Source organism: Staurois parvus, unplaced genomic scaffold (genome assembly GCF_062004578.1).
Source record: "Staurois parvus isolate SC_StPar_1 unplaced genomic scaffold, SC_StPar_1.0 ptg000209l, whole genome shotgun sequence".
Classification (NCBI taxonomy): Eukaryota; Metazoa; Chordata; class Amphibia; order Anura; family Ranidae; genus Staurois; species Staurois parvus.
The window spans coordinates 6,175,425-6,197,515 of record NW_028318005.1 but is presented as its reverse complement, the minus strand read 5'-3'; the positions used below and the strand labels follow the sequence as shown (position 1 = coordinate 6,197,515).

Sequence of the window (22,091 nt, the reverse complement as noted above, 5' to 3'; positions counted from 1 at the left end):
GAGGAGCCTAGCTCCACTCACGTTCTCCGCGGGCCGGATTAAAAGGTCCGCCGGGCCGTAGTTTGCCCATTGCTGAGTTAGAGAGATCCAATGTATCTATCCCCTCCATTTACAGAGAGATAAAAAAACCCCAAGGGGGCCAATCAGTGGCTATCACAGTGATCATGTGACCCAGAATCGGGAGTCCCAGTTCCCGATTGTTAGAAGTGACACCCCGGTCTTTGTGCTGGGAGCACACCGTGCGGCGCGCTCCCCGCAGAAAGACAGGTACGCAAATATGCGGCCCCACGGAAAAAAAAACCCAGTTCTATTAGGCCGCATATTTGTGTGACGTCGGCGTCAAGGGGTTAAACCTTCATTTTAAGCACTTTTAGTAGCTAATTGAATTGCCTTCTAAGAATGCAGCTGGTTTATCTTTTAATTCTTTGCTTATGTTACAGTTTAAAGTGGCTGAAAAGGCTTCAGGTTTTTTACCTTTATGCATTCTATGCACGAAGATAAAAAACCTTCTGTGTGTAGCAGCTCCCCTAACACTTACCTGAGCACCTTCAGGATCCAGTAATGTGCATGGGAACCTCAGCTCTCTGGGAACTTTCCCTCCTCATTGGCTGAGACAGCAGTGGGAATCATTAGCTGTCAATGACAGCCAATGAGTCAGTAATGAGCGAGAGGGGGCAGCATGCAGAGCAGCGGCTCGGGAGCAGCGGGAGCGAGCCTGCTTGGGTGCCCCATAGCAAGCTTCTTACTCTGGGGGCACATGGCAGGAGGGAGGGGCCAGTAGGACCTGTGGGTCGGATAGGGGCTGCTCTGTGCAAAACCACTGCACAAAGCAGGTAAGTAAGACATGCTTGATAATTGCCTACTGGGCACTTTTACCCCCTTCGTGCCCAGGCCAATTTTCAGTTTTCAGGGCTGTCGCACTTTAACAATTGCGCGGTCTTATAACATTGCACCCACATTTTTATAATTTTCTTTGCACACATAGAGCTTTCTTTTGGTCGTATTTAATCACCACTGGGTTTTTTTCTTTTTTGCACTATAAACAAAAAAAGAGCAAAACATCTGAAAAAAAGTTTTCTTTCGTTCGATTATAAAATTTTGAAAACAGGTAATTTTTCTCCTTCACTGATGTGCGTTGATGAGGCTGCACTGATAGGCAGCACTGATGGGCACTGATAGGCAGCACTAATGTGCACTGATGTGGTGGCACGGATAGGCAGCACTGATAGGCTGCACTGATGAGGTGCAACTGGTGGGCATTGATGAGGAGGCACTGATGATGCTGCACTGATATGCAGCAATGATGGTCACTGATAGGTGGCACTGATGGGCACTGATAGGCAGCACTGATAAGCGCAACTGATGGGTGACACTGACAGGCAGCACTGACTGACGTCACTGACTGGTGGCAATGATGGGTGGCACTGATGGGTACTGATGGGCAGGACTGCTGGGCACTGATGGGCGCAACTACTGGGCAGCACTGATGGGTGGCACTGATGGGGGGTACTGCTGGGTGGCATTGATGGGCACTGGTGGGAGGCACTGATGGGCACTGGTGGGAGGCACTGTTGGGCAGCACTGCAGGGCACTGCTCATCAGGGGACTGATCATCAGTGCCCTGATGATCAGAGCCAATCTGCTCTCTGACAGCTGCTGGGTTGCGTGGGAGGTTGCGTTCTGGAAGGATGTCATATGACGCCCTCCCAGAACTGGGTAACTGTGCTGTGGCCGTCATTTGGCTATAGCGCGATTACCAAGTGGTTAATATCACTTTAAGCTGGTGTCATGACTGCTCTCTCCAGGTTTCCAGTTTCAGGGTGACTCCTTTTTCTTGCAGCAACCTATGGAGCCACCCTTGCATGTAGGGAATAGAGCTGCTTCTCCCTACACTGTGTGCATCTATAATAACACATAGCCCCATAGCCTAGAATAGTGAAGTATGTCCCCGCTCCAACCCTCTTCTATACCCAAGGACTTATTGGTGACTGCACATTCCTGAGTTGAGTGTGGAATTATGAAGCTATCCTGCTTATACATTTTTGAACTCACCCTTCAGAAGACTGTTGGGGTTCACTTTATAGAGGACCTTTTGGGTTATTGAAAACTGATTTTAATTTGATATAATTTATTTATGCTACAAAAGTAGATAAAATGGAAGGGTTACACTATATTACTGTAACACCCACTTAGTCAGCTAGGGGGAGCTAGACTCTAATTGTTAGTTAGGGCTGAGTAGCAGCCTGGGTGTGATAACTAGCAGGGGTCAAAATTTGGTCAGAGTTGAGATGCTCTGCAAACCAGCCCTCTGAAATTTCCCCCTGCTCTAGAACTTTGGAGAAAGGTCTAGAAGCAGTGGGTGGATTTGAGGAGTGGCTTGTCTGTACTCTTAGAGGATCCTGGCTAATCCCAAACAGCAGGCTTGGCAAGGGGCCAGGACAACCTTTAAGAGTAACTGACCCTGCTCAGCAAGGAGCGCGGTCAGGTGGAAGATGTGAGAGAAGAAGAGATGCAGAAGCCTGTGAAGGGGGCCCAGATGGGAAAGGGGTTCACCTCCAGGCAGAGGGACCTTGGAATTAGCAAAGCTTGGGACTTCACCGGCCCCTCTAGAGAGCACCACTTGTGTAGCAGGGAAGAGCAGCCCAGCTAGAAGGCCTGGTAGCAGCCACCAACCCACCGACAACACAGCAGAGGGACCAAGTGAGTAGACCTGAACCCCTTGGGCCAGCAAAGGGAAAGTGGCACTTTTGGGAAACTGGATTTTTCCCTGGGACCGTTCACGCTGCAGTGGAAGACACCGAATCCCCTGCCCAGGGATTCACCCAGTACAGCTGGATGAAGAGAGGATTCATCTGGGGTCTGGGGTGGTACTATAGGAGATGCTGGCTAGCTCTCCAGACAAATTTGTATGCTGTAAAGACTTATACATAGTTGATAAAGAGTTTGTCCTCTGTTGCCATTGTCCTTGGGCATCCCATATATTCCTGAGCCCATCCAAGTTCTAATTCCCCTGATAAAACTTCAAAACAAAGTTCAAGGACTGGTTACTGTCTCCTGAGGCAAGTCTGAATGAGGAAATGTGTGTTGCCTGGCTGTACAGGACTATAGGGGAACCCAAACTTCAGCAACTCCTAAGGGGTTAGTGCTACACTACAGTATATTTGCAAGCAAGGAAGCAAATCTGAGTTTTATATGTAAGACAGCGTTTTCTATTGCACGTAGAGATTTTGTGAAACATTGGAAAATCTCCGTAACCAATCACCAATCACTTCACTTTCTTCATTAAAAAGAGCAAGATGTTTACCATGTGAGCTTTGCCAAAGAACATCACCCTTTTCAAATGCAAAGTGATGATGGGTACTGTCATAATTCATTTAAGTGAGGACAGGAGATTTTGTCAAGCTGTCATTCTTGGTGTCAGATCTTCCCAACTTCTGGTCACCCTTAATGGAAAGGCCATCCAAATAGACGATCATTATTATTATTATTATTATACAGCATTTATATAGTACCAACAGTTTGCTCAGCGCTTTACAATATAAAGGGAAACAATACAGCAACAATACAGTTCAATACAAGAGGGTTAGGAGGGCCCTGCTCCTTGGAGCTTACAATCTAAGAGGGAGGGGCTGGTGGTACAAAAGGTAATAACTGTGGGGGATGGACTGGTAGGAGGAATAGAGGATTCTGTTATTAGCTGAAGGCGGGATAGGCTTCTCTGAAGAGATAGGTTTTCAGAGATCGCCTTAAAGTAGGCAGAGTAGGAGATAGTCTCATAGATTTGGGTAGAGTAGGAAGTCTTGCAAGGAGCGGAGAGGACGGTTTGGTTGATATTTGGAGACAAGATTGGTGATGTAATTGGGGGCAGAGTTATAAATGGCTTTATATGTTATTGTTAATGTTTTGAATTTTATTCATTGGGCAATGGGAAGCCAGCGGAGGGATTGGCAGAGAGGGATGGCAGACATGGAACGGTTGGTAAGGTGGATAAGTCTGGCAGCAGCATTCATGATAGACTGAAGAGGGGATAGCCTGCGATGAGGTAGGCCAATGAGGAGGGAGTTACAATAGTCAAGGCGAGATATAACAAGGGATTGAATAAGTTGCTTAGTGGTTTCCGAGGTTAGGAACCGGCGTATCTTGGAGATGTTGCGGAGGTGAAGTCTACAAGATTTGGACAGCGATTGGATTTGGGGCTGAAAGGACAGATGGGAGTCTAGGACTACACCTAGTACCCTGGTATGAGGGGAGCGACTGACCGTTGTATTATTGATCTTGATGGAGATGTCAGGGGAGGGGGCACGGGCTGGAGGGAATAGTATGAGCTCAGTTTTCGAAAGATTGAGTTTTTTAGGAAGTGGAGTGACATCCATGCCAATATGTCACTTAGTAGGTTAGTGATGCGAGAGGAGACTGAAGGGGCGAGGTGAGGAGTAGAAAGATAGATTTGTGTGTCATGTTTTTGGATACAAAACTTTAATGCAATAGACAAAAAACTGCTTTAGTGTAAAATAGTGATTAGCCTTTTGGGTTTTCTCTGCCACCTAGAATCGTTTTCCTTGACATAAACCAGAGGTCTATGGCCACAGCGTCCCGTCCCATCTGCCTTGAAAAAAAACATACGCACAGGGACAATCAGTGCTTGCATATTTATGAAACGTCTTCCTGTCAATGTTCAGATTGAGGGACTTGCTTCCGCAAAAGCCATTGGAAGGCACTTTATCAAGCCTAATAAGGGAAAACAAGGAGTTGAGATGGTAAATGATATGTAAATAGTAATACAGGAGGGGCGAGCTGGAAAAAGGCTGCTCTAGAGTTAATGAAATAGTACTTCAGCACTGTCGTAGGTACCTCCACAATACAGTGTACAAGGATGGTTCCTCTTTCAGCGGAGGTTTCAATAGTTGTCACGAAGGAGCTATGTTACAAAGAGGGAGGGAAAACACACTGAAGCTCAGAGCTGGCTTCATCATTCACTCACACACACAAAGAACTGGAGAGGAGAGATGGACCAGACATGATAACACAGGGATTGGAGCACGTGCATCTCAAAAGTCTTGCGTTTCACAGAAATGACTACTATTTTAGATTTCAGTTTTTAAATTTAGATCTCCAGCTCGCATTATCACGTGTCATCTCGTGAAGAACATTTACTGGATGCACAACCCTCGTTCTACCCTCCTAGACAAATTCACTTAATAAAGAGGTGAGTAATTTTGATTTTCTACTTGTTGAGTGAGCAGGTAATTGACTTAATTTTGTTTCTTAGTATGTTCCTTTATTTATCACAGGTTATACTCATATTTTTTTTAACAAGTCAGGGCAAAGAAGAATGAAAAGTGCACTAATCCACAACAACCAATCACGATTTCTGCTTTTATGTTTCTAAAATGGCCAGAACAATGAATAATTAGCTCTAATTGGCTGCTGTGGGTTACTGCATGTGCCAACTGCCCTGAGGTATAAGCCTCTTTGTTTCTACTGAACATTATAAAAAAGAAAAGTGGTGTGCTATAATTCGTACCCATCACATATTAGCTTTTAGCAGGCTACTGCAATCAATTGATTTTTGATTGGTTGTCATGGGTTGCTGCACAACATGATTTTAGAATCGTCAGAGCAGTAAAAAGGAGTTCTGATGGGTTGCTGTCAGTTATTACATATGTACATCACCCCCATTTATAAGCCTTTAAGGGTTATAGTGAATGTTATAACAAGAAGAGTGTGGTGATATCATTCATAGCAGATTTTAGCAGTATACTGCAGTTTAATACTGAAAATTGAATTTTGATTGGTTGCTTTGGGTTGCCGCACAATTGCACATCACACGCACAACTAAAGCAGATAAGACTTTAATAGGATAGTGTGAGCATCAGTGACTTTTTCTAACATGTAGCAAGCCAATGTGTTTTATCTTTTGAGGATGGAATTGAGCAGGGGTCTCCAGACTTTCTAAGCAAAGGGCCAGTTTGCTGTTCTTCCGATTTCATAGGTACTGGACTGTGGCCATTGGGAGTAGAAATTGTTCTGGAGTCAGTGAGAGGTATAGTGCACCATTGTTGGTGTCAGTGGGAGGAATAGTGCCCCATCTTTGGTGTCCCTGGGAGGGAGGAATACTACTACATCATTGATGTTAGTGGGCAGAATAGTGCCCCATCATTGGTGCCAGTGGGAGGAATAAGTACCCCATCATTGGTGCCAGTGGGAGGAATAGTGCCCCATCATTGGTGTCACTGGGAGGAATAATGTCCCACCATTGGTGTTAGTGGGAGGAATAGTACCCCATCATTGGGTTCACTAGGGGGAATAGTGTCCCATCATTTGTATCAGAGGGAGGCATAGTGCCCCATCATTGGTGTCACTGTGAGAATAGTACCCCATCATTGGTGTCAGTGGGAGGGAGGAATACTACTACATCATTGATGTTAGTGGGCAGAATAGTGCCCCATCATTGGTGCCAGTGGAAGGAATAAGTACCCCATCATTGGTGCCAGTGGGAGGAATAGTGCCCCATCATTGGTGTCACTGGGAGGAATAGTGTCCCATCATTGTTGTTAGTGGGAGGAATAGTGTCCCATCATTGGTGTCACTAGGGGGAATAATGTCCCATCATTGGTATCAGTGGGAGGCATAGTGCCCCATCATTGGTGTAAGTGTGAGGAATAGTACCCCATCATTGGTGTCAGTGGGAGGAATAGTGTCCCATTGTTGGTGTCAGTGGGAGGAAAAGTGCTCCATCTTTGGTGTCCCTGGGAGGGAGGAATACTACTCCATCATTGATGTTAGTGGGCAGAATAGTGCCCCATCATTGCTGTCAGTGGGAGGAATAAGTACCCCATCATTGGTGCCAATGGGAGGAGTAAGTACCCCATCATTGGTGCCAGTGGGAGGAATAGTGCCCCATCATTGGTGTCACTGTGAGGAATAGTACCCCATCATTGGTGCCAGCGGGAGAAATAGTGCCCCATCATTGGTGTCACTGTGAGGAATAGTACCCCATCATTGGTGTCTGTGGGAGGAATAGTGTCCCATCGTTTGTGTCAAAAACAAGTATTATGTCCCATTGTTGGTTTCCGTGGGAGGAATAGTGTCTTGTATCAGTGGGAGGAAAAGTGCCCCAAGAGCCAGATAAAGGCAAGCAAAGGGCCACATCTGGTTTGGAAACTACTGGAATAGAGCAAAACCTTTAAAATCTAATCTAAAGTTGTTAATTGCCGTTTCCTCTATGAATATTTATTTTGCCTACTACATACAGTATACTGATAATATTCTTTTGTTTTGAATTATTAAAAAAAACCTCTTATATAGGATATGGGGAGAATTTTTTTGTGTTTTTCAGAATGTTTCAAAGGATATCTCTAAGCATATGGAAGGCATTAATGACAATGTACATTATTTACAACCTATGACCCTGAAAGTATTTGAAAGAAGAAATAAATAAAGCTCAGTATCAATTTAGCTCACAAACAAAACATAGAGGGTGAGAATAGGAAGATGATGTGTTCTGTGTAGTTTCAGCTGTAGATTTTTTTTTATACTGCTCTGCGCTTCAAATAATTCATTTTTCACCTGATGCATGCTATCTTTTTGAAAGGACACATCCTAATTAATGCTAAACTTAAACAGAACCTGTCAGGGTAGAAACGTGGGAGGAAAGGGTAGGCTTTGTGCTGTCATCCACATCCCTGGTTCACTACTTTAAACCCAGATCCTTATGCTGCCTTTACCGGATACATACTGGCTCCAGTTAGTGACACATGGACAGGGTGAAGCAAAGGTGAGGGTAACAGTCGTGCAACGCGCAGCTTCAAGAACAAGCCAGCAATGCCAACTGTCTATAATGGTATTGGGTACATTTTATTTTATTTCATAAACGTTTAATGCTAGCTCCAGTCAGCTATAAAAATGAACTGGCAGAGTCCCACTGCCCATGCACTGCAAGGGTTAATTGTTCATTTTGTCTAGAAGTAATATGCAGCATTACTCACCTTATTCGTTCATCTGGCCATAGATGGATCCTTGCTGAACCAGCCAAATTTCGATCAATCAATGGCTGTGTCCACTTGACAGAAGTCAGTCTAAGGATTGACTTCTGGTAAACAGGATTGTTGGAACACTTTCAGTCGATCAGTGGCTGACAGTGGAGGAATCCCTGCTGTCAGAATGCAATACCACAGCAGGGGGGGGGGATCTTTTTTTTATCAGCCTTCTGGCTGATCAAAAAAAAAAAAAGAATTATCTATGGACAACCTTATTCAATGACCCCACAGGCTTCCTCCCCATTATACTGCAATTATGATGCCGCCTCTATATGCCGCTTATCCAGTCGTGGTATTTCCAGTGTCATCATGCACAATGCAGGACCAATGGTCAACCAGGATGTCAAGGACCTGCCTACATACTGGCAGCAATGGACATTACAGGAGGGTGCTGGCTGCCATGGGAGTGAGGAATAAAGTATTTTGCCTATTTCTATTCCCTGAGATGAAATAAGCAAATAACCATTGGGAGGGGGGCACTTTTTGGGTTCAGCTTTAAAACATGCAAGGGATACCCAGAGCACCATGGGTCAGCTAAACTGCACAGCAAACAAAACTTGCTTTCCAACCTTCTTTGTCTGATTAGGGTAAATTTTCATTAAAAGTGGTTCTTGTTTCAGTCCAGTTCAGAATATTAAGGCTGGAAGGTCAGTTGAAGCATGACAGCTAGGTAACCAGCAGTTGCAAACGGATAAGTCACCAATAGCAGCAGAAACCAGGAATTACAGCCTTTTTTTTACCTTTTAATAACCTGAATTAGCCAATAAAAGGTATCACATAAGCTATACATTTTTTCCATTAACTGCTAACACCGTACACTACTCTACTACTGCTTGTTTATCTAAAGAAAGGTTACCTTTAAAACCTGGCACTGTCAATTAAGGGGTATGCTACTGCTGTGATGATTCACTATAGTTCTTGAATTCTTTCAACATAGATGAAAGCTGAAATAACTAAATATGTGAAAATAAGACTAGAGCTCCACCTGCTGGCTAGAATACTGCATACACTGTATATGCCACATTTCATAATTGCCAAACTGGTAAAATATATTTTTTAAATCCTGAATATAATAAATCATATGTACATAATAGGTATGCATTCATGAATATATTCTCCCTAATGATACCCTGCTGGATAGCTGTTACCTGTCAGCCTAGGCTCACATTCAGTGCTGGTTCTTAAACAGCAAGCAGCTCGGTAGCAGGGGCGGACTGATAACTCATGGGGCCCCTGGGCAATAGGGGATCATGGGGCCCCTGTGTCCTTGCCCAAACTCAAAAAAGCCTATGAAAAAGGTACCAGGGGCATCTCATGGGGCCCCCTATTGACCCCGGACCCTTGGGCAGTGCCCGAGTTTCCAAATGGTCAGTCCGCCCCTGCTCGGTAGCATTATGTACAGTGACATTCTAGACATGGCTAACTCTGTATCTGGATGGGAAAGCAATGGCAGCACCTTGCACTTGACAGGAGCCTTGTAACTTATATATGAGACACAAAGATAGTCATCAACTACAAATCTTTATGTAAAAATGTGATAACAATATAGCAAATAATGCTAACCCAATTGTATCAACTGCTATGAGGTAAACGCCCTGTAAACATATGCCCGCTGGTTTTTATGATTTAAACTGACATTTCAAGGTATTTCGGGGTATTTTATGAGACCCAGACATGAAATTATACTCTCTGTTAGCTATTCTTCCTGAAATATAGGCTGTAATAAAAGTGATTATTGATGTTCTGTATTATTTTGCTTATAATAATTAACACCAGATAAGCAGCTATTTACATAGTTTATAAATGCATATATTTGAGCTGTTTTACCTGTTAAAGGATTTGTAATATTGTGCAGCCAGTCTTATGATCCAGGCAGCCATGCCAGACAGCACAACCTCCACCACAGCAGTGCAGCCTGGTCAAGGAAGGAGCAGCAGCACAGTGATAGGTTCTCCCTCTATTTGTTCTGATCTTTGTTCTTTTCAATAGATTTGTATGCAGCACTGCCAGATTGCCTCCTAGTTTTGCACCTTATTTATGGTACTTATATAGCGCTGTCAATTTACGCAGCACTTTACACATATATTTTACATTCACATAAGTCCCTAGCCCTCAAGGGGGGTACAATCTAAGGTCCCTAACTTACATTTATACAGACACTAGGGCCAATTTAGACAGGAGCCAATAAACATACCAGCATGTCTTTGGAGTGTGGAAGGAAACTGGAGTACCTGGAGGAAACCCACACAGGCACAGGGAGAACATGCAAACTCCAGGCAGGTGGTGCTATGGCTGGAATTAGAACCAACAGACCCAGGCAGATGTGCTAACCATTTAGCCACTGTGCTGCCTTCCTTTGCCAGTTGTAGTGTTCCTGTATGAGGAAATGCCAAAGGTAGTTATAGGTACAAATTCAGGTATTTGTATCAGTTCCACATAAAATGCATGTAATGATTTTGTAATGAATAAATGATTGCCTTAAATGAGCCAACAGCTGAAATGTCCATAAGCAGAGTACAAGCCTGAGCTTCATGGTTTCTTGCAGCATATCTCTGCTGATGCCTCGCTCCTCGGAGCTCTTCCTGTGAATTGTATCCCACATCATTTCCTAGCTGTATGAGAAACCCTGTACTACGATGTATGCGTCATCTTCTTTCCACATAATTCAAACTGCTTTTCTAACTGAATGCTGGATTATTAAATTATTGACATTTTAAAAAAATGTGCCAGTTAAAAAATGAAAAATGAAAAGCAAAGTCACTGACCTGAATTCAAGGGTACCCAACAGCACAAGTTTTCATCTTGTTCATCTATATCTTCATATTACCCCCTTCCTGCCCAGGCCAATTTCCAGCTTTCAGCGCTGTCTCACTTTGAATGAAAATTGCGCGGTCATGCAACACTGTACCCATATGACATTTTTATCATTCTTTGTGAGACAGATAGAACTTTATTTTGGTGGTATTTAATTACCTCTGGGTTTTTTTTTATTTTTTTGCTAAACAAACCAAAAACAACTGAAAATTTAAAAAAAAGTTTTTTCTTAGTTTCTGTTATAAAATGCTGTAAATAAGTGATTTTTCTCCTTCACTGATGTGCGCTATTGAGGATGCACTGATGGGCACTGATAGGCGGCACTGATTGGCACTGATTGGTAGCACTGATGGGCACTGATGAGGAGGCACTGGTAGGTGGCACTGATGGGCATTGGCAGGCAGCACTGAGTGGCACTGATAGGTGGCACTGATTGGCAGCACTGTTAGGCGGCATTGAGTAGCATTGATAGGTGGCACTGACTGGCACTGATAGGTGGCACTGAAAGGCAGCTTAGATGGGCACTGATAGGTGGCATTGATGTGCACTGGTAGGTACTGCTATGTGGCATTGATGGGCACTGGTAGGTGGCATTGATGAGCAGGTTAGAGTGGGAGGACGTCATATGACGTCCTCCCAGAATGAGAGAACCGCTTTGCGCCCGTGATTTTCTTATATGGTGGGTGGGAGGCAGTTAAAACTGTTGAAAGAGTTGCTCAGAATAACAGTGGATCTACATTCAAATATTAATGTAAAGTTAACAGGCCGCACAGTGGCTAAATGGTTAGCACTTCCACCTGGCAGTACTAGAGTTATTGGTTCAAATCCCAACCACGGCACCCCCTGCCTGGAGTTTGCATGTTTTCCCCGTGCCTGTGTGGGCTTACCTCCACACTCCAAAGACATCCTGTTTAAATTGGCCCTAGTATGTGTATGTATGAATGTAAGTTAGGGGTCATAGATTGTATGCCTCTTGAAGGACTGATGTGAACATACAATATATATGTTAGAGGCTGCATAAATTGACAGCACTGTATAAGTACATGAAGGAGATAAAGTTATACAGTTGTGGTCTGTCATAGATTTCTGGTAACAATTTTGCTGAAATAAGAAAAAAAAATAAGCGAATAAAGTAAACCATACACTGATAGATCTTTTTTGTTCAGCCTACAGGCTGAATAACAGAAAAAATCGAACATATCCCTCCATCCATGCTAGACAGTGCAGATAGACAAATCTCCCGCTGGGGCTATTGTGTACAGCCCAGGGGTGGACTGACCATTTGGAAACTCGGGCACTGCCCGAGGGCCCGGGGTCAGTAGGGGGCCCCATGAGATGCCCCTGGTACCTTTTTCATAGGCTTTTTTGAGTTTGGGCAAGGACACAGGAGTCCAATGTTCTCCTATTGCTCGGGGGCCCCATGAGTTGTCAGTCCACCCCGGTACAGCCGCTGTCTGGACGCAAGTTTTCTGCCTGGCTCCTTTGAAATTTCAGTGTAAGGATGTTGGACTGGTGGGGGCCAGCAGGGCCACCCACTAAGCAAATTTTAGGCAGACTAAATTAGCCCAGTGTATGGCTGGCTTGATAGGGGGGCTGAAATACCTTATTGGAGTAAATGTGCTTCAAATTTCCTTCAGTTGGCATAGGCCTTTGGTCACATGACAATAATCAGTCATTCCTAAAGTGATATTAATGGCAGTTTTTTTTTTTACCTGCCCTGTTCAGTGGTTTTGCACACAGCAGCCCCAATCCTCCTCTTCTCGAGTCCCACACTGAAGCTCCTGACTCCTTCCTCCTGCAGCTTGCTATATGGGGGGGGGGGGCACCCGAGCAGGCTCGGTCCTGAGCCACTGCTCTGTGTGTTGATTCAGACATGGAGCGCAGCTTGTCCCCTCCCCTCTCTCCTCATTGGATCACTGGTTGTGATTGACAGTAGCGGGAGCCAATGAGGAGGAAGGGTCCCTGGAGAGCTGCTGCTCTTGTACACATCACTGGATTGATACGGGACCCAGGTGAGTACTGGGGGGCTGGGGGAGTTACTGCACACAGAAGGTTTTTTTGCCTTCATGCAGAGAATGCATTAAAGTAAAAAACCTTCAGCCTTTACAACCACTTTAAATCTGATCCTTACCTTTAAAAGGGATCATGTGGCCAAAATCTCTTGGCTTCTGGCCTCATGACCAGCAATGCCTCCACTTATTGTCCCAATAGGCAAAATGTTACTTGAAGACACTTGTAATCAGGGGCGGACTGACAACTCATGGGGCCCCCCAGGCAATAGGGGATCATGGGGCCCTTGTGTGCTTGTCCACACTTAAACCACACCCAAAAAAGCCTATCAAAGGTACCAGGGACATCTCATGGGGCCCCTTACTGACCCCGGGCCCTCGGGCAGTGCCCAAGTTTCCGAATGGTCAGTCCGCCCCTGCTTGTAATTGATTGATAGCTCTAGCAGGGAGATCTCAACCTTGTAACAATAAAAAAAAAACATGGTGCAGTGGCTGAATCAGTTCCCCAGTGTCCATTCATTACTGAAATTTTTGTGTTGGATGGACTGACCCTTAAAGGATAAGTTCACCTTTGCGGGCAGAATTTCACTTTTCATAATAAATATGCCATTTCTGGCCCGGTCATTCCAATGTGCTTTTCTCTCGCTTACCTTAACCACAGGAGGTTTAAAATCTTGTCAGTTTATTTGAATTTTTTAAATGATTTTCAGAGTCGATCACTTCCTGTGGATCGTCTCAGCATTCACTTCCTGTAGGCCATCTCTCAGGAGCCTTCACTTCTTTGTTGCATCACAGAAGAGGGTGTGATAGGGTTTGTTTGACACCAGCTGTCATCTCCAATATGAGGGCCCCCCAGGAAGATGTACCCTATAAACGTTCTATTCGCATAGTAAAGTTAGGACTTCTGATCTCCATATGTTAACTGTCTTGAAGCCATTGAATCAACACAACAGCCTACAGATTGCCTCAATAGGAGTTTCTTTCAACCTAATCTGAGTACAGTAAACTAAAATCTGATTGGCTGCTGTGGGATACCGCCAGTGGTGTATTTAGGTTTTGTGCTGCCCTAGGCAACACAAAAATTGGCTCCCCCCCAGGGAGAGACCCTGACACCAACCAACACCCACTCTCCCACACAAAGAGAGCCTGACATTGACTGACAACATTCCAGGCCCCCCACCTCCACCTGAGTGAGCCTTTTACTACCATACACTGGCAAATGCCCCCCCACTCTGGTAAGAGAGCAGACACTCACCTTCACAGCTCTGGACATCCCCTGGATCAAGAGTCAGACTCTGCATACACCAATAACAGCCTGCAGCCTCTCTCAGATCCCCATGCTGCGTGTGTCCCTTCTTTTCCTTCTTTCAAGAAATGGTACTGCCCCTCTGAAAAAAGCTGCTGCCCCCCTTGAAAAATGCCACCCTAGGCAAATGCCTTGTTCGCCTTGTGGTAAATACACCCCTGGATACCGCATGTCACACAACATAAGAACCAATTTTTAAGTTTTCCTAAACAAGCTCCCAAAGTGTGAATTGCTACCCAGAAACAAAGAGGTGTCATTCCAACATGGATGCACTGCTGAAAAACTAAATATAAAGTTCTGTCTTGGCGTTTACATTTCCATTCTGGAATATAGAAATATCCAGGAAGAAAATGTGCAGTCCTTGACATGAACATTGTGTGATATGTCAAGTCCTGTGGGTTCAGTTGGCTGAGAAAATTCATTTTATGTGAAAATCCTCTAAAGTTGTTTAGGGAATGATACAGGACATGGGGGCCCTCGGGGAGGAATGATTCGAAATACTGCTACTTCTCACATTGGAATAAACTGCACTTGGTATAAACACTGTTACATATAATCCTGTACCGATGTGTAAAGACTACAATTATCATGCATGCTCACAATAAGTCTTGATTAATTCATTTAGCTATGCATGTAAAGGAGAAGCATAGGACCTCAGATTTAGATGGGGGCATTTTCCTATCACCACCCATTGGCATGAGTGTCTCGGTCCCAGAATGCTTGAACTCAACACTCTATGGTTCGGTACATCCGTACAAAGCAGGGGGATTACTCAGCTGAGTCATTCTTCATTTATTTTCTGTTACTGACAATTGTAATCAGCCTATGTCCATTACCAACCTCATATTCCCTGAGCAAGAGTAATCCTTTTAAAAAGATAATACATTTCTGTTGAGCCACAAACGTGATTTCATTGCTAGACTTGCTAAGCAGGCCTAGCTTTATAAAATACAAAATTGATTTCTTGATTTATAATCTTTAACTATGTTCTAGCTGAAAATCCTTTATATATGATCTTGTGTTTCTTTAAAGTGTTACTAAACCCAGGACCCTGCATTCGTTATATCTGGTCTCCCACAGTACGCAGAACATGGAAATGCAATTATTTTAGTAAATATAAACTGCTAAATACCTTTTCTCATCAGCAGTTAGAGCAGTCCTGTGACTTCTATCAGTGTCCAGCAGAGCACATGTTAAAGCTTGTAGGAGGAGCTTTAATTTTGCTGTAGGAGGATGCAGAACCCCTGACTTATGTCTGGACAGTGCTGATTGGCCCTATGCTGATCACATGCACTCTCCCAAGACAAAAGAAAAAACCTCTCTAGCAATACACACCAGACTGAGCATGTGCAATGTCGCCACACGATATGTCTTATCAGGAGATAAGAGGGGGACACTGGAAGAAGGGGAGGATAAGAGAAGTCAGGATCAAACAGTCTTTTTACACAATGCAGATGATTAACCCCTTAGGTTCCATAATAAGAATGCTTTACTGCATATACAGACTGATTTGACTGTTTTTGGTTTAGTAACACTTTAAATATCATTGAAGAAATATATTTACTATTTATGTACAGTGCTGAGTGAACTATTGGCACTTTATAAATACTGTATAATAATATAATAATAATAATTTGCGAACATACTGTAGTTCTTTGTGATCTTGCCCTACAGTGCCTTTAAAAAGTATTCATACCTCTTGAAATTTTCCACAATTTGTCATCTTACAACCAAAAATGTAAATGTATTTTATGGGGATTTTATGTAATAGACCAACACAAAGTGGAACATAATTGTGAAGTGGAAGGAAAATGATAAATGGTTTTCAAAATTTTTTACAAATAAATATGTGAAAAGTGTGGCGTGCATTTGTATTCCTCCCCCCTGAGTCAATACTGCAATTACAGCTGCAAGTCTTTTTGGGGATGTCTCTATCAGCCTTGAACATCTAGAGAGGGACATTCTTCTTTGCAAAATAGCTCAAGCTCTGTCAGATTGGATGGAGAGCGTCTGTAAACAGCAATTTTCAAGTCTTGCCACAGATTCTCAATTGGATTTAGGTCTGGACTTTGACTGGGCCATTCTAACACATGAATATGCTTTGATCTAATTCTAAACCATTCCATTGTAGTTCTGGCTGTATGTTTAGAGTTGTTGTTCTGCTAGAAGGTGAACCTCCACCCCATTCTCAAGTCTTTTGCAGACTCTAACAGGTTTTCTCTCTAAGATTTCCGTGTATTTGTTTCCATCCATCTTCCAATAAACTCTGACCAGCTTCCCTGTCCCTGCTGAAGAAAAGCATCCCCGCAACATGATGCTGCCACCACCATGTTTCACTGTGGGGATGGTGTGTTCAGGGTAATGAGCAGTGTGAGTTCTCCGCCATACATAACCTTTTGCTTTTAGGCCAAAAAGTTAAATTTTGGTCTCATCTGACCAGAGCACCTTATTCCAGTGGCGTCCCGAGGCAGGTGCGGGGGTTGCGGCCTGCACCGGGTGACACCGACCGCACGGGGTGACACGGGACCCGTTCCACAAAAAGGTAAGTTGAAAAGCAAGCCGACAATCCGATGTCTGGTGTCACCCCATATAGGTTGCATGCCGACGATCCCCGCAGGATAGATGGGATCTGCGGATCCCATTTTGCTCACTGCAAAAAGAAAAAAAATTAAGAACTGCTTTGGTGCATTTGTCATATTTATGGTAGCCCAACCAAGTGAATGGCCTGTCTATGCTGTTGTGTGACAAATGTGCCAAAACATGCAGGAAAGAAAGCGCTGTGTTGTGAATGCGTCTTTAGACCGGGTTCACACTGTATTTCATTGCTGGCGCACACATGTGAATGCAGGTGATGTGCAGTGCGTTGTGCTGCGGAAAAATGCAGCGTGTCTAGTGTTGGTTGTGGAGTTTGCAGCACTGACTTTGCAGTTTATTGATCCTGCGCATGTTAGGATGCAAGGGGCATCTCTTTGTATATCAATCTTTATTTATAAACAGTCAGTGTTAGGTTGTTTTTTTTTGTAATATCTTTCTTCAAAGCACCTTCACAACTGCTAACAAGGTGAAGCTAATTCACTTTAATGGAATTTCTTGTATTCTGAGCCGCCAACTTTTCTATTTAATTTAAGTCTTTAAATTCTTGTGACCATTATTAACAAATATTAATTTCCTTACAAACCTTTTTATAATTTAGTTTTAATACAGATACCTTTCTAGTGCAGCCAGCCATGATTTTCTTCCTGGAAACTTTCTAAAAAATGCTTAAAAAAAATCAAACATGGCTTCCGGATATGGCGGCATTCTGTACACTGTAAGTACACACACTTTCCGGAATGGAGAAAAAAACAAAGCATTTCATCCGAAAATCAAAAACGTTCGCTCGGTAATCGGATGGTGCCGTCAATGATTTTGAAAATCGGCCAACCAAGTCATAAAGTTCAGCCCATATAATAGGTGAAACTTCTGTTCCTTCCAGGTCACGGATCATGCGCATATTCTTTTAGGAAAAATGATCGTATGATTTGACCATCATTGAGTCGAAAATCGATAGTTTTTCACAAATTTTCCAACATGCCTGATCACCGAAACGGGGAGGAACCATGAAAATCGGCCAGTGCCATTGACCCACTAACAGAGCGAAAACTGTCTGATTATTCTTAGGTCCGATTTTCGGATGGAAAATTGGTCAAATTGCGACCCATGTATGGCTGGCATTAGCATGTTGGAAGTCCACAGTCCCCATTGTTGACAGACACCTAGTGCGGATTGGACAGAGTTGTTCTTTCCTGATGTGCCTTTGATTGTATTATCATTTTTGTGAGTACAATACCTACTTTTTTCATTTATTAAATACATTTTTTAAGGTAATGCACTAGGCTGGTGCGCCCTCTGTTTTTTCCTCCATTCGGTACATTTGGACTTCCCCGGTCTTTTAAGGGGAACAAGGTGTGCACATTCCAGGACATTCATGATGTGGCCCTTATCAGGGGCGGACTGACCATTTGGAAACTCGGGCACTGCCCGAGGGCCTGGGGTCAGTAGGGGGCCCCATGAGATGCCCCTGGTACCTTTTTCATAGGCTTTTTTGAGTTTGGGCAAGGACACAGGGGCCCCATGATCCCCTATTGCCCAGGGGCCCCATGAGTTGTCATTCTGCCCCTGGTCCTTATCTATACTGAGTCCATCCCTAAACGTAGGAGTGTTTGGGTTTGCTGTTTCTTTACACACACTTTCCCCAGGAATGTAATTCAGCTCCTCATGTGATTGGTTTACTGCTGTGCCCAGAACATTTTAGGGGAAATTCATAAAGGGTGTAATAGAATTCTGTCGGGCCCCTGCACCAAAATTGCTAGTGCTTGCACCCAATTATTTCATATGTCAAAACCAGGTACATGAATCTGTCGGACGCCAGCACTTCTTCGGTGCACTCCCTCCCCAGCCTCGGTAGTCACATGGATGAGGAGTTTTGTAGTGGGCTGAGTGGACCTTGATGGGGAACCTACAGTATAATTCCACATCCTTTCTGCCTTCATTTTGATGTACAGCACATGGCAGTGGGCGAATCCATAGCCACTATTCAGTCGCTATGCCATCTGTTGTCATTACAAAGCAACTAGGAACTTGTGTCTCACTTCCCCATCAGGCTTTGCTCCCCCCAATAGGTGCTGTGGCTGTGTGGACTACTTCCCCATCATGCCCACCCCCCCTTTTGGCTTTGACATTTTCCCAAATAGGGAGATTGCCATATTTGGGTAATGACAGCATCCTTTCAGTTACAATTGCCATCCTGAGGATTTACCCCCCTTTCGGACCAGGCCATTTTTTGAGTTACGGTGCTGCGTTAATTTAACTAAAAATTGTACGGTCATGCAATTCTGCACCCAAATTAAATGTATGTTCTTTTTTTCCCACGAATTGAGCTTTCTTTCGGTGGTATTTCATCACCTGTGTGGTTTTTATTTTTTGCGCTATAAAAAAAAATAAGAATGACAATTTTGAGAAAAGAACTATATTTTTGACTTTTTGCTATTAAACATGTCCAGTAAAAAAATTTCAAAAATCAAATTTCGTCATAAATTATGGGCAAAATGTATTCTGCAACATGTTAATAAATAAATTAATTGGTTTACATTAAAGTTATAGCGTTTACAAATGGCGGTATAGATACTGGGATTTTTTTTTAAATTTTTACTAGTAATGGTGGCAATTAGCAACTTATAGTGGGACTGCGGCGGACATTCTGACACTGGGGGGGAACTGACTTGGTGTCACTGACATCCCCAGTGACATCATTACAGTGATCAGTGCTAAAAAAAAAAAGCACTGACAACTCATGGGGCCCCCGAGCAATAGGGGATCATGGGGCCCCTGCAACCTCGCCCACACTCAAACCACACCCAAAAAAGCCTATGAAAGGTACCAGGGGCATCTCATGGGGCCCCCTACTGACCCCGGGCCCTCGGGTAGTGCCCGAGTTCCCAAATGGCCAGTCCGCCCCTGGCACTGACACTGACACTGTACTAATGGCACTGGGCAGGAAGGGGATAACATGAAGGGTGATCAAACAGTTAACTGTGTGCAAGGAGTGTTTTACTAGGGGGCGGTGTATGTGGGTTTCACTGTAATCACACTGCTCTGGATGGCTGTGCTATGCACAGCCATCCAGAGCAGTGCACCCGAGCCAACAGGGAGGAGGACTGTTAGTAAAGAAAACAGTCCTCCCCGTCAGTGATCGTCGGAAATCATCGGGTGCCGGCGAGTAATTACCGACTGGGGCCTGGTGATTGACAGCCATGCCCGTGAATGGTGAAGGGCACGTATATATACGTGATTTTGCGCACCCGTGCCGTCCTGTAGCAGTATTTCTGCTATAGGGCGGAAGGGAAGTGGTTAAAATTGTTTGTTTGGGCCAAGCTGGCTTTTTTTGGGGGGCAAAAAAATGTTAAAAAACGCAAACGTGTAAAAATGCTGCTAATCACGGCAAAATGCGGCTAAACACTAATGCAAACACGCTGAAAAAAGCTGAACAACTCACATTTTTAACATGACTTTACACAGCTAACGTTACCAGAGTTATCAAAACACCCCGTGTGCATGGGGACTAAAAGTAAGCATTAGTTAGGAGGGAAGAGTGGTGCTGATCAGGGGCGGACTGACCATTTGGAAACTTGGGCACTGCCCGAAGGCCCGGGGTCAGTAGGGGGCCCCATGAGATGCCCCTGGTACCTTTTTCATAGACTTTATTGAGTTTGGGAAAGGACACAGGGGCCCCATGAGATGTCAGTCCGCCCCTGGTGCTGATCCACATCTTTTACTACCGCAACACTCTAATAAACATGTACGTGAAACTTTAATACCATATGCATTGTATTCACTCTTGTGGCAACATCAAATCACCCAGGTCATTGTGCCCACAGATGGCTGTAGCAAACTGCATTATTTGAAGATGAATTCGCATTCAAAGTAAAAATAGTGCTTATTGCCGACTATAGAATTACATAGAGCCACTCTATACAATTGCTCTGAAAGGTCTTCTCCCCGGAGAATACAAGATTTAATAAGCCTAGAAAAACAGAGAGCTCAGCCAGATCTGTCACGATACAGTAAATGTGTTTGTTTTCCTCCCACACTGGTCACTAAATGGCAGAAAATATTTTAGATATTCCCACCAATTCTCTGAATGATGCCAGAGTTCACTGAACTGTTTAACTGCTTATTGGGCCAATGTCAATATCTTTAACTTCTGGTCTCCAAAATGCACATAATTACACTGAACTATATCAGACTAGGATACATAACACCAATATCTGTATCTGAGTGCAGTGCTGGGATCCTGATGAAAAGGGAATCTGATTCTTGTTCTCTTGCTTTATTGTTTACTGTTCTATAGAGCCAAACTGGTAATCTGGCATCTAAACGACTCGGTGAGCTCAGTAACATTGTTGGACTGCTCAAGGCTGCATTGGATTGCCGTACATGAATCAATCTTCACTTTGATTTTATGGCTTTAGAGATTAATTGGCTTGTTACACATTTGTTAAATCTTTGGCTTGCAATACATTCAATAATTGTACATCAACAAAGCTGTTTAAAGTCACTCTTTAACCACTTCCTGACCTACTACTGCTACAGGGCAGCAGGACTGTGCACAATCACGTATATACATGATTTTGTATTTCCTGTTAGGGGGAACGTGTGCCGCCACTGGCTGCTTCAGCTGTCGATCACCGGGTCCCAGCTGGAGATTCCCCTCTGGCACCCTGTGATCTCCGAGAAACAGTGACATGTAAACAATACAGATCTCTCCCATGTCAGTTCCAGCACACTGCTTTGTATTGCTCTGCATAGCAGAGCAATACAAAGCAGCATGATTACACAGTAAAGCACACACAGACAAATCAGTAAAACAGCACACAGTTAACCCTTTGATCGCCCCAGATGTTAACCCCTTCCTGCTCAGTGTCATTAGTACAGTGTCAGTGTTTTTATTAGTACTGATCGTTCCAGTGTCACCAGACAAGTGCAAGTCAGCGACAGGTTTTATGATCACTAGCCACGCCAGTCCCAGTGTCACCAGACAACAGTGTTCCTGATCACTGTCACAGCAGTCCCTGTGTTTCTAGATAGGTGCAGCCATCAACAGTGTTCTTGATTGCCACTACACCAGTCTTAGTGTCTCTAGACCATTGTAAACCAGCAATGTTCCCTAAATTATGTTCACTAGCCACATCAGTCTCAGTGTTACCAGAGCAAAAGCAGCCATCAACAGTGTTCTTGATCAATGCCACACCAGTACAGTATTGGTTCTGCCTGTTGCCTGTAATGACCCTGGCCTGATAATTGAACGTGTTTCTGCCTGCTGCCCAAACCGATCCTGTTTGCTAATGTTGCTGCCTGGACTGATCCATTAGCATGTCCCACTGA

The 22,091-nt window shown here is 44.0% G+C and overlaps 1 protein-coding gene across 2 annotated transcripts in view; it reads left to right on the top strand.

Annotated features, from left to right (window-relative positions):
- Window positions 1-4,827: 4,827 nt before the first annotated feature.
- Window positions 4,828-22,091, top strand: part of HRH1 (histamine receptor H1) — a 219,368-nt gene continuing 202,104 nt past the window's right edge. For both annotated transcript variants that reach the window (XR_016312938.1, XM_089678712.1), the window contains exon 1: window positions 4,828-5,206. The gene's annotated coding sequence lies outside the window, so the exon portion shown is untranslated. The remainder of the gene's footprint in view (window positions 5,207-22,091) is intronic.